This window comes from Benincasa hispida, chromosome 2 (genome assembly GCF_027475165.1).
Source record: "Benincasa hispida cultivar pf3 chromosome 2, pf3_genome.v1.1, whole genome shotgun sequence".
In the NCBI taxonomy this organism is placed as follows: domain Eukaryota; kingdom Viridiplantae; phylum Streptophyta; class Magnoliopsida; order Cucurbitales; family Cucurbitaceae; genus Benincasa; species Benincasa hispida.
The window spans coordinates 21,640,943-21,653,695 of NC_143479.1; positions in this window are offsets into that span (position 1 = coordinate 21,640,943).

Consider the following 12,753-nt stretch of genomic DNA (forward strand, 5'->3'; position numbering starts at 1 on the left):
TTGCATGAAGGTCAACTCCTTCATAAATTGAGTGGAATTGGATGAATAAGGTGCTTGCACCTTTAATGGAGATTTCCAACTTTTGGAAATTTTCCTTTTGTTTTTCAAATTGTATTTTCGAAATTTATTTCTAAAATCAATTTAATAAATAAACTAATTTATTTGTTTATTAGTTTTATAAAAATTAATTCAATAGATAAAACTAATTAATTAAACCTTTTAATTAATTTTGTTAATTTAATATCTAATATTAAATTAATAAAACACCAATTTCACTATAATGAATTTAATTAATTAATATTTAAATCATAATTTAAACATTAATTGAATCTTCAATTTTGTTTAATTTTGATAAAATTCAACATCTCAATTGTATCGAATACAATTAATAGAAACCTTAATTGAATTTGAACATTTTAAATTCTAAACCCTAATTTCAAATCTCATCAAGATTACTCAATTTACTAATCTAAATCACAAGCTAGTAGAGGGACTTTATGGACCTACAGATCATGAGTTCCAATAATTTGCAATTAATTGATTAAACTCTTTAAATCGAATTAATCACTATTCGTTAAGTACCAAGACATTTCACTATAGCTCGATAGTTGCACTTTCCTCACTATAAATATATTTCTGTCTATTTTAACTGTTGGTGTTTGTGCCCTAAAGTCTCGTGTCCTATAGTTTGTAAACAACTTTGTACGAACGCTTGTGATCTATAATATATATGATATTTACTTCATTTCTTGACTTTGCACATTTAGATGTTTTTATTTTACCACAAACAAATAAACTTAATATCCCTGGTTGTCTTTATATAACTTAAGCATGTATGAAGTGACATACAAGTGGATCATGTCTTAAGTGACAACCAAAATAGTCTTTAGTATATGGATATAGGAGGGAAACTTATCCTGGCAACACTACGGATGCGGCCCGCTTTGTGGAATTGTTATGAATAGATGGTCTGATCCTGATCATTCGTGTCGCAGACATACGAGCGGGGGCGTCCTATACAAAAAGTTTGTATAAGACCTAACCTTGAAGTGTTAATGTCTCGTCATATAACTCTGTTCATGACTGGGACTTCACTTCACTAGGATGACCATAGGTAACATTACCTCAATCCTAAGTGAGTTGGGAACTCCTGCCATTAAGGGCGGTCCTTTGATTTGCATGGGTACGAGTGGCCAAAACGCTGACTCAAACCTACCACTTTGGGGATTCGTCTGCTTTGGGAGCTGGGAACTCAGCTTCATAAGATGGAGTTTACTCCTTCCCCAAAGCAGAGGTAAGTAGATAAATTGTTCTCTTAAGGGCTGATTCCGGGGCTTGAACAATGGTATTGGAGATCGTGTATGGCTTGCCATGTTTTCAATCCACTAAATAGTCTGAAAACATTAGCCAAGCATAAATACTTGAATTAAAAGCTAAGAAAGTTCAGTTACACTTACATATTTATAGCTCCATGAAATTCCTCTTGGACCTTACTTCGATAGAGTCCAAATATAAACACATTTTTTTTTAAAGATATATACAATCAATATCCAATGATAACTATAATAAGCAATAATTTTGAAATATTAGTACGCGTATAATGTAGATCTGTGAGCAACACTAGAATATTCGATGAATAGTCTTCAGTTACTTTAATTCCTGATAAAGTCTAACAAAAGCTCAATGTTTCAGCTCGTGATAATGTATAACATGTTGGAGGTAAAAATACTTTTTTCTCTTCCACTTAAGGGGCTAACTATGATCTAATGTTCAGCTCCACCAAATCTGATCGAGTTCTAATTCCATCATTCGTTTTACTAGAAATATCAAGTAATGTGCCAATAATGTTTTCACACATATTCTTTTCAATGTGCATCACTAAACAATTTTGCACGTCAAGATACTTCAAGTTTTCTAACTAAAAAGAATAGATTTTTCCTTATAATAAGTTGAAGGTCTATCTCCAATATTCTTTTCCTTGATAGCTTTCTTATCAAATGAATATTGATACTTACTTGTTTCTGCAATAATTTCTTCCCCACTCAATGGTTCTGGAGCAAATTCTTATTCTTGTCCGCTATTAAAAGCTTTCTTTCCTATATGGATGATGACGTGGTAGAAACTTGTGATGCCCGAGAAATGCCATCTTCTTCCCTTTGGATAAATAAGTGGATGAAGTTTTCTCCACAAATTTGTCATGCATGATATCCTTTAACCGTACAACCATACAAGTTGTCATATGCAGGTAAATCATTGATGGTCCATAATAAAATAACTTTAAGCATGAAACGTTGTTCTTTATATGCATCATAAAATTCCACCCCATATTTCCAAAGCTTTTTCGAATAATCTACTAACGGAGTTAAATAAACATCTATGTCATTTTTCAATTGTTTAGGACCAAATATTAGTGCAATCAACATAAAAAATTTTCCCTTCATGCATAACCATGGAGGTAGATTGTATGTCACTAACATCACTAACCAACAACTATATCTACTACTAAGATCTCCATGTAGATTGACCCCATTTGTGGAAAGAGCAAGACAAAGATTTCTAGGTTATGACCGAAACTCTAGCCACAAATTGTCTTACTTTTTTTACAATACTGCATTTTTGAGATGTTGTAATAAACCATCTGTTTTCTGTTTTCTTTTTTTTTTTTTTTTTGTTTTTAGCATGTCACTCAATAAACTTGATGTTTCTTTGCTTCAAAATATTCTTTCAAATCTTGAAATGGGGAGAAATACCACTTGACTTTTGCAGGGACATTTTTAGCCATTCCTTTCAATTTTTATGAAGCTTCCATCTTGACGTACCACAAATGGGGCATACATTTGCATCAAAGAGTTATTTTCTAAATAAGCAACAATTTATTGCTACATACATGAATCTTCTCGTACTTCGTTCCAAGAATACACAAAATCTTTTTTGCTTGATAAGTAGAAGTTGAAATTTCATTAGGACTAGGTAATATATCAGAATTAATTCCAAAAACTAAGTGAAGTTCTTATCGCTCCATCCAAATTTAGCTATTAAATTATATAACTTTACCAATGTAGATATTTTGGTAAAAGTTTTACAATTTTGGTACAATGGTTTATTCGCATCATCTAGTAGTTCTTCAAAATTATCGGATTTGTTATTAAAATAGTTGTGTGCAACCTCAAACATTCCAATTGTATTATCAACATCAACATTATCTTCATCAACTCGTTTCTTTCACTAGTAGAAACATTTTCATTGTTTCTCTTACTCGGTAATGATTCAGCGTGAAAAATCCATGTTTGATAACTTTTGATCTATACCATAAAAAATAAGTGATCTCTTATTTTGTTCACATTTAGAGTCTTTGCATTCACACTCTTCAAACATGGACAACTCATGACATTCGACATATTTGAATGTTGTAGACCATTTTTAATAAACATCTCAACCCCTAAAACCAAACTCAGTTTACATTCTATTTAATTTCATCAATGACTTATACATGATTGTAAAATATGGGACTTAATCTACAAAAGAGACAAACAATAAGAAGAAAAAATTATGTAACCTTAAGCTAGTAAACTTAACCATAATCAATAGGAAGACCTAAAACTTGTTTATATCAACATGAGACCACCACAAAAGAACACAAGTAAAATATTTTCAAGACTAAAATATAACCCAAGAAAATGTTCTATAAACACATTAGCCACAAGACAAAAAGATGATAGCAAGACCATCAAACAAGTTCATATTCATGAACTAATTTTCATCTCAACACTTCAAAATCTTATGAACCATAATCAACAATAATACCTAAATTAGTTTATATTAAATTTTGATATAAATTCAAAAGATTAAAACAAATATAACATTAAAGGCTAAAATATAATTAAAAAAGATTGTTCTAATATACACTTGAATCACATCAAGCATGACTGTTAACCAAGAACATATTTTTTTAACTAATTTAATTCCAACATTTCAAAAATTCGAGAAGCTTAATCATTGGAATAAAAATAAAATGAATGAAATAACACTTGAACCACACCAAGCAAGTTGAATCAACCAAGTAAGACTAAATTACTTTATATATAATTTTTAAAAAATGGTTCTAATATATACTTGAATCACACTAAAGCAAGACTATCAACCAAGTACATATTCTTGAACTAATTTAATTCCAATATTTCAAAATTTCAAGAAGCTTAATCATTGGAATAAAAATAAAATGAATGAAATAACACAAGAACCACACCAAGCAAGTTTAATCAAACAAGTAAGACTAAATTAGTTTATATATATTTGAAAAAAAAGGTTCTAATATACACTTGAACCACACCAATCAAGACTATCGACCAAGTACATATTCTTCAACTAATTTAATTCCAACTTTTTCAAATTCAAGAAGCTTAATCATTGGAATAAAAATAAAATGAATGGAACAACACTTGAAGTACATCAAACAAGTTAAATCAAACAAGTAAGACTAAATTAGTTTATATACAATTGAAAAAAAAGGTTCTAATACAGACTTGAACCACACCAAACAAGATTATCAACCAAATGCATATTTTGAACTAATTTAATTCCAACATTTTAGAATTTCAAGAAGGTTAATCATTGGAATAAAAATAAAATGAATGAAATAATACGTGAAGCACACCAAGAAAGTTTAATCAATCAAGTAAGACTAAAATAGTTTATATGTAATTTTAGAAAATAGTTCAAATATATACTTGAAACACACCAAACAAGACTATCAACCAAGTATATATTCTTGAAATAATTTCATTCCAACATTTCAAGATTTCAAGAAACTTAATCATTGGAATAAAACTAAAATGAATGAAATAATACTCGAATCACACCAAACAAGGTTAATCAACCAAGTAAGACTAAATTAGTTTATATATAATTGAAAAATATTTCTAATATACACTTGAACCACACCAAGCAAGACTATCAACCAAGTACCTATTCTTGGACTAATTTCATTCTTACATTTCAAAATTTCAAGAAGCTTATCCATTGGAATAAAAATAAAATGAATGAAATAACTTTAAATTAGTAAATTGAAAATAAATATAAAAAAAATTTACCTTCGGAGGAAGCAAACAACTCAAACAACCTATAAGCTTGAAGAGATCTAAACTGGAGATCGAAGATTGGAACAAATCTGAGCTGAGACGGGCAGATATGGTGGATGAACAACACTAGCGAGCGTCAGACCTTGCGAACAGAGCTAAACGATCAGGAAAATAGACGATCGAATCAGAAAAGCCAAGGATTAGATCTATAGATCAAACGCCGGTAACCCACCTACACAACCGAACAAGTTGTACAACCGAAGATCTACATCACGAGCTAAATGCCACGATGGAGATGACCGACCAGATCTGACGACCGCAACTAACATGTGAGCGAGCTAATGGATCTCCCTACCAAAACCAACACGCGAGATCTGCACGACCGAGTTGTACGACTGAACCAACACGTGAGCTCGAAGGCCACAGTCAAGTTGTATGACCGACTAGATCTCTCTATCGTCGTCGGAGATCTGCACGACCAGAACCAACACGTGAGCAAGCTGACGACGACCTGAACGACAACAGACTACACGCGAGCGAGCTGAACTATAATGGACTACATGAACGCTGAATTGCACGACCAACGACAAGCTGAATGACAACGTTGAATGGCATGACCAATGACGAGCTCAATGGTGATGATTGGTATGGTAAAGGGGAAGAGGGTTTGGAAGAGAGAAATGAGAAAGGAGAGAGAAGAAAGATAGTGAAATGGAAGAGATATATTTATTTTTAAAGGAAAAAAAAATCAATGGGTATCTTTAATGTCAGTTTTAAATTGATGTTGCCTATCTTTAATGTCAATTTAAAACCGATATTAAAGATTCGCTTTTTTTTTTTTTTTTTTTAAATCACTTACATTATACATCATTTTTTACTTTTTTCCTCTGACATTAAAGTCCAAAATTCTTGTAGTGTTTCGACAACGGTATTGTGTACCTTCAAAAAATCGAAGAACGTGATCACACGCTTCCGCTGAGATTCAATCCCGTCAATTGGTCTCAAAGCTAAACTTTGATTCCTGATTTGAATTAAAAATCAGAACGATAGGTTGCTTTTAAAAATAAATACATAAGATGTATGTTGTTTTTAATTGCAGTTTGCAAGTTGGCGTATTAGGCTTATGGCACTTAGATTTACAGTTTTATAAATAACATCAATGTAAACCATTGGTTTTTGGTATACTTATACTATAAATAAAGTCTTTAAGTCGGTGTCGTTTGTGGCAAAGAGTTGCTGTGAAGAAGATCAAAAAACAGGGGTAAAAAACAAAGATTAAGTCCATGATCATCGCAGATTCCATCTGCGACGCCCTTCCATAGCACTATGACATTGTGAACCTGTAGTTGTGCAAACAAGTGACAAGGCCGCAACGCTTTACATGGAAAAAAAAAAAAAAAAAAAACGACGCTATAGCGCTTCGGCATATATATCAAGGCGGCAAACCATGGAAGAAGATAAGGGTTTTTTGAAATTAAGATTAGGCTTAGATGATTTAGATGGTTTATTGGCCTAATATGTTATTCTTAAGATTAGAGACTGTACAGTAACTAACCTTAAAGTTAGCCTTCATAATAAATATAGATGAGAACAGGAACAAAATGTTAGAAGAAACAGAACTCGTCGCCATTTTACTTTTCACGCTAAAAAAGCCATCAGCATCAGTGACAACAGTTTGGTTTGATGCTCCAATAGCCATGATAGCTCCCTGACATGGTGTGGAATAATCAACTCAAAACAGAAAGAAACAAAGGGATCAGAAAAAAACTCATTGCTTACGCATAAGTAGCCTAACTTCCATACTTGGCCAGGAGGAAGTATAACATCAAACCTGTCCACTCCAAACTTGCCTAGATTGCGAAGAGTAAAAGTTCCTGCAGGCAGTATAATTCAATTTCACTCCGCCTCAAAGGTTAATTCAATTTCCTTCTTAATAAAAATAAACAAGAGGAAAATCAGCAACTAATGTTTGCAATGATCAATTGGTTAGAAGCACATTTGTCGGATTGGATTTACTTCATCCAGTCTATGCTTTCTTCATAGGTTTGGCAAGGAAGATGTTTTTGGCAAGGATTGGTTTTGCTAAGATGTTTTTGGGTTTTAGGTCCCAGTGGAAGATTTTGAGTTTTTCCTTTCATAGGCTTGGCAAGGAAGAAGAAGATGACAAGTTTTCATCCTTAAACATAGACAAATCAAAGACATTTTCTATCAATAAGAATAACTCAAGTAGCAACAACAAATTTTGCTAAAAAATAGAAGTGGGAAAAGGTGAAAAGTGAACATTTGAATAGAAACACTAAGGACACAAAGACTGGAAGAGTAATTTAGGTTATATAGGTTAGCAGCAGGAGGTCAAGGTTATATAGGTTTGCGTAAGACAATTCATGGTTGAATTGGATAGAAGTTGTCTGCCATCCGTTACAATTAGCATATGGTCCATAATTGTTTATCTTCCTTTTAAATGAATAAAGTATAATAATCCAATACATATAACATAAATTTTGCAATACAATGATACTATGAGGCTTAAAAGTTCGAAGAAATGTTCACTACTCCTTCTATCAGTTGCGCATTGGAAAAATAACAGGAGCTTAAGACTTGAGTTCTTTAGTAATCTCTTGAACTTTCTATCAAATGAAGAAAGAATGAAATGGATTGTTAAGGAAATGTAAGTCAGTTAAAGGAAAGAAACTCTTACTCCTTAGAATCAAACTCTTCAGCAATCAAGCCCAAGGGTCCCTGAAATAAAAATATAGCTTTACTTAAGTTTACTCACCTTGCGGGAATGAACAACTGTAGTTTAATTCCTTCCTGTATTGTCTTAAAGGTCTAGCAAACCATGGCACATTTGAACATGAAGAATGAAACTGGCGTTAGAAAAAAACGTGAAGGACAAATATGAAAAATGAAAGATATATTTTCCATTCAACTAAGCATTCTAGGAATGCCAATGGTTACAAAAATCTCATAACTCATATAACTCCTATAACTTAAAAATGTCATCAAATACTCATAACTCACATAACTCCTATAACTTAAAAATCACTATTGGTTACAAAAAATTAAAAGTTACAAAACCCAAAAGTCAAACTAAATGCCACAAATAAAGTTTAATAATGACAAAAGTTTCAACACCTCCCCCTTAAACTTGATTTGTTACACCAAGTAAACTCCTCATTTTGATAAAAGTCTCCAACTTGAGGGGCTTTGTGAAAATGTCCGCCGCTTGGTCTTGTGACTTGATATATTTGAGTTCCACTTCTTTCTTCGTAATGCAATCACGAATGTAGTGAAATCAGGTATCAATGTGCTTGCTCCTCCCATGAAATACCAGATTTTTGGTTAAGGCAATGGCCGATTTGTTGTGCACAAAAATCTCCATTGGACCTTCCATTTGAAATTTCAACTCCTTCACTAAGTTTCTTAACCAAATTTCATGACATACACATGAAGTTGCTACAACGTACTCTGCCTCGCATGTTGATAATGTGACTATGGGTTGCTTTTTTGACATCCATGTGAATGCTGGTTCACTAATAAAAAACACAAACCTCGTAGTGCTCTTTCGATCATCCAAATCACTACTTCAATCACTATCACAATAACCAATAATATCAAAATTGCTAGAAGAGACATAGGAAAGACCATACCCAATTGTCCCTTTGATGTAGCGAAGTATCCTTTTTGCCATTTTGCAATGTGTTGCTGTCGGTTCCTCCATAAATCGACTAATAATTCCAACCGAATAAAGAATATCCGGTCTTGTACATGTCAAGTATCTCAAACTTCCAACCAAACTTTTGAAATATGTAGAATTTACCTTCTCTCCTCCATCTTGCTTGGTGATTTTGACTCCACATTCAATCGGTGTTCCAACTGGATTAGCATCATTCATATTAAACTTCTTGAGCACTTTTTTAGCATAGCCCTTTTGGGATATAAAATCCCATCTTCACCTTGTTTGACCTCAATCCCAAGATAGTAACTCATGAGACCAATGTTTGTCATTTCAAACTCTTTTGCCATCTCTCTTTTGAACTCATCAAACATGCCAGAATTGTTTCTGGTAAATACTAAATCATCAACATATAAACAAATGATCAGTATGCTTTCACCTTGCATTTTGATGTAGAGGGCATGCTTATAAGGACACTTCATATACTTCTTCTCTTGAAAGTACTTGTCAATCTTTGAATTCCATGCTCTTGGTGCTTGCTTTAAACCATAAAGTGCCTTCTTCAATCGAAGCACTTTATCTTCTTCACCCTTGACTTCATAACCCAATGGTTGTTCCACATAGACCTCTTCCTCAAGAATTCTGTTTAAGAATGCTGATTTGACATCCATTTGATGTATCTTTCAATGATTATGGGCTGCCAAAGTAATAATCAAACGAATAGTTTCAAGACGAACAATAGGGGAAAATACCTCATCATAGTCGATGCCATGTAGTTGGCTATACCCTTTCACAACTAGTCTCGCCTTGTGTCTTTCAACATCGCCATTGACTTTTCTCTTTGTCTTGTATACCCACTTCACTCCGATCGGTTTGTGCCCTTTTGGAAGCTTGGTCAACTCCCATGTGTCATTTTTCTCTATCACTTGAATTTCTTTATCCATTGCATCCTTCCATTTCTTGACTGCAATGGCTTCTTGGAAACTAATAGGCTCACTATCACCAAAAAGACAATAGAGAATTATGTCATTTTGATTTTCATTTACCTCATTAATTTCCCGTAGACTTCGAGTTCCTTTTGAGCCAATTTCGTTCTCCGAATCGCTGGATGAACCTTCAGATGATGATCGATTGGTCGAATGAGGTGGCACTGGAATGGGCAAACCTTCACCCATTTCATCCCTGGTCGGCTCATTTTCATCGTCTTCTTCAAAATATGGAAGGAAATCATAATCCTCCTCTTGTATATTCCAATCCCAAGAGGCTTCCTCATAAAAAACAACATCACGACTAATCATTACCTCCCCATTCAAAGGATTGTAAAGACGATAACCCTTTGAACTTTCATCATAGCCGATGAAGATGAGTTTCTTGCTTCGATCAACAAGCTTGGTCCTTTTTTCTTCTGACACATGAGCATATGCAATACTCCCAAACACCTTGAAATGACCAATCCCAGAATTTCTTCCGTTCCATGCTTCTTGAGGTGTCTTGTCTAGCACACTTTTGGTTGGTGCTCGATTTTTCAAATAAACCGCACAAGCTACGACCTCCGCCCAAAATTTCCTCGACATCTTCTTTGTCTTTAGCATGCTTCTTTCCATGTTCAAGATTGTCTGATTCTTCCTCTCCACCACGCCATTTTGTTGCGGTTTCCTTGGGACTGTTAACTGACGTCGGATGCCTTTTTCAGCACAAAATTTTTTGAACTCGTTTGATGTGAATTCACTATCTCGATCGGTTCTCATGGCCTTGATTGTAAGGTTGCTTTCATTCTCCACACGTGCCTTAAATCTCTTGAAGATTTCAAATACTTCTGATTTTTCCTTCAAAAAGTACACCCATGTTTTTCTAGAAAAATCATCAATAAAGAGAAGGAAATATTTACTTTTACCATGAGACTCTGGTTTGATCATTCCACACACATCGGCATGGATGAGTTCTAAAGGCTTCTTTGCTCTTGTCATAGACTCCTTCAGAAAACTACTTCGATGATGTTTGCCAAGCAAACACCCTTTACACACTTGGTTTGGCTTGTGAATGTACCCTTTACTTCTTCGACAAATCTTCTGGACTTCCAAAATTGAGGTGCGCGAACCATAGATGCCATAGCTAGGAGAGATCTTCATAACACGTCTTCAAGCATTTTGGAACATCATTACATATATTCAAAGAAAACATTCGATTTTTGGTCATGGAGACTTTAGCAATAAGTCTCTCATGATTATCCCTCAAATACAAACAATTGTTTTTTATTTGAACTTCAAAACCTTTCTCTAACAATTGTCCTACACTCAATATATTATTTTTTACATTAGGAATGTAATAAACATTTGTGATATATTGATTTTCTCCATTTTTTTAACCGAATGAGAATTTTATCTATTCCTTTGATGGCAGCCAAAGAATTGTCTCTAAAGGCAATATTACCTTTCTCCATCTCGTTCAACTCCACAAACATCTCGGGTTTTCCACACGTGTGATTCGAGGCTCCTGTGTCAGGATACCACATACTATCTTAACTCTCTTCTTCTCCCTTTGAAACCATAAGTAAGGTTCCATTCTCCTATGCATAATTAGATTGCCCTTGATGGGCTTTTGATGTGCTAGCGGTTGATTGGTCCTGATGCTTTCGATCAATCGACTTTATTTGAGATGAGTAACAATCATTTGCATAATGTCCATATTTGTTACAATTATAACATTTTACCTGAGATTTATCTCTCCCGAACCTTCCACCACGTCTTCCACGACCTCGACCTCCTCTTTCTTTTAAGGATTCAGACGAGTTTTAAGAAACATCGGTGTTGGCTTCACCTCTTCCACCATGGCCTCGACCACCACGACCTCTTCCACGTCCACGACTATTCTCTTCCTTGATTTTGAGTTGGAGAAGTTGTTCAACGGTCTCTGTTTGCTTCATCCTCCTTTCCTTTTTCTCCTCATAGGCTTGTAACGAGCCTATAAATTGTTCAATTGTCATGTTCTCGAGATCCCGTGTCTCCTCGATCGTCGTGGTGATAGTCTCGAACTTTGTATTTAGGATTCGTAGAACCTTCTCCATGACACGAATATCGGTGATTTCTTCACCATTCTGTCTCAATTGGTTGACGACAACCATTACTTTTGTATGATATTCTGGTATCACCTCCGCCTCCTTCATTTGTAAAGATTCAAACTCACCACTTAAGGTTTGCAACTGTACATCTTTCACACGATCGGCTCCTCTATGAGTCGATTGGAGCTTGTGCCATGCCGCCTTTGACGTCTCCACATTGGCGATGGTCTCAACCATATCTTCGTCCACCGATTGATACTAGATATAAAGGGCCTTCTTGTCCTTCTTTCTTGTCTCCTTTAACGCATATCTTTGCACTTGATCGGCTCCAGCTTCTGCCTCTTGGAAACCGTTCTCCACGATCTCCCACACGTCTTGTGCTCCTAGTAACACTTTTATCTTGATGCTCTAATTGTCATAGTTAAGCTTGGTAAGCATTGGTAGTTGAAGTGAACCTATCCCACCGTTAGCCATTTTTCTCTCAATATTTTCTACTAGCTCTGATACCACTATGTTAGGAAAAAACATGGAGGACAAATATGAAAAATGAGAGATATATTTTCCATTCAACTAAGCATGCTTTTATATAGGCTTACAAACATAACCATAGAATGCCAATGGTTACAGAAATCTCATAACTCACATAATTCCTATAACTTAGAAATGTCATCAAATGCTCATAACTCACGTAACTCCTATAACTTAAAATCACTATTGGTTACAAAAAAACTAAAAGTTACAAAACCCAAAAGTCACACTAAATGCCACAAATAAAGTTTAATAATGACAAACATTTCAACAACTGGTCCAATTCTTTAACGATGAGTTGACAAACTAATTTATTTTTATAAAAATACATCATAAAAAAAGATTATATATGAACATAGTAGAGTCATGATGGTTTTAACAAACTAAAAGAAATATGAACAATAAATACACTT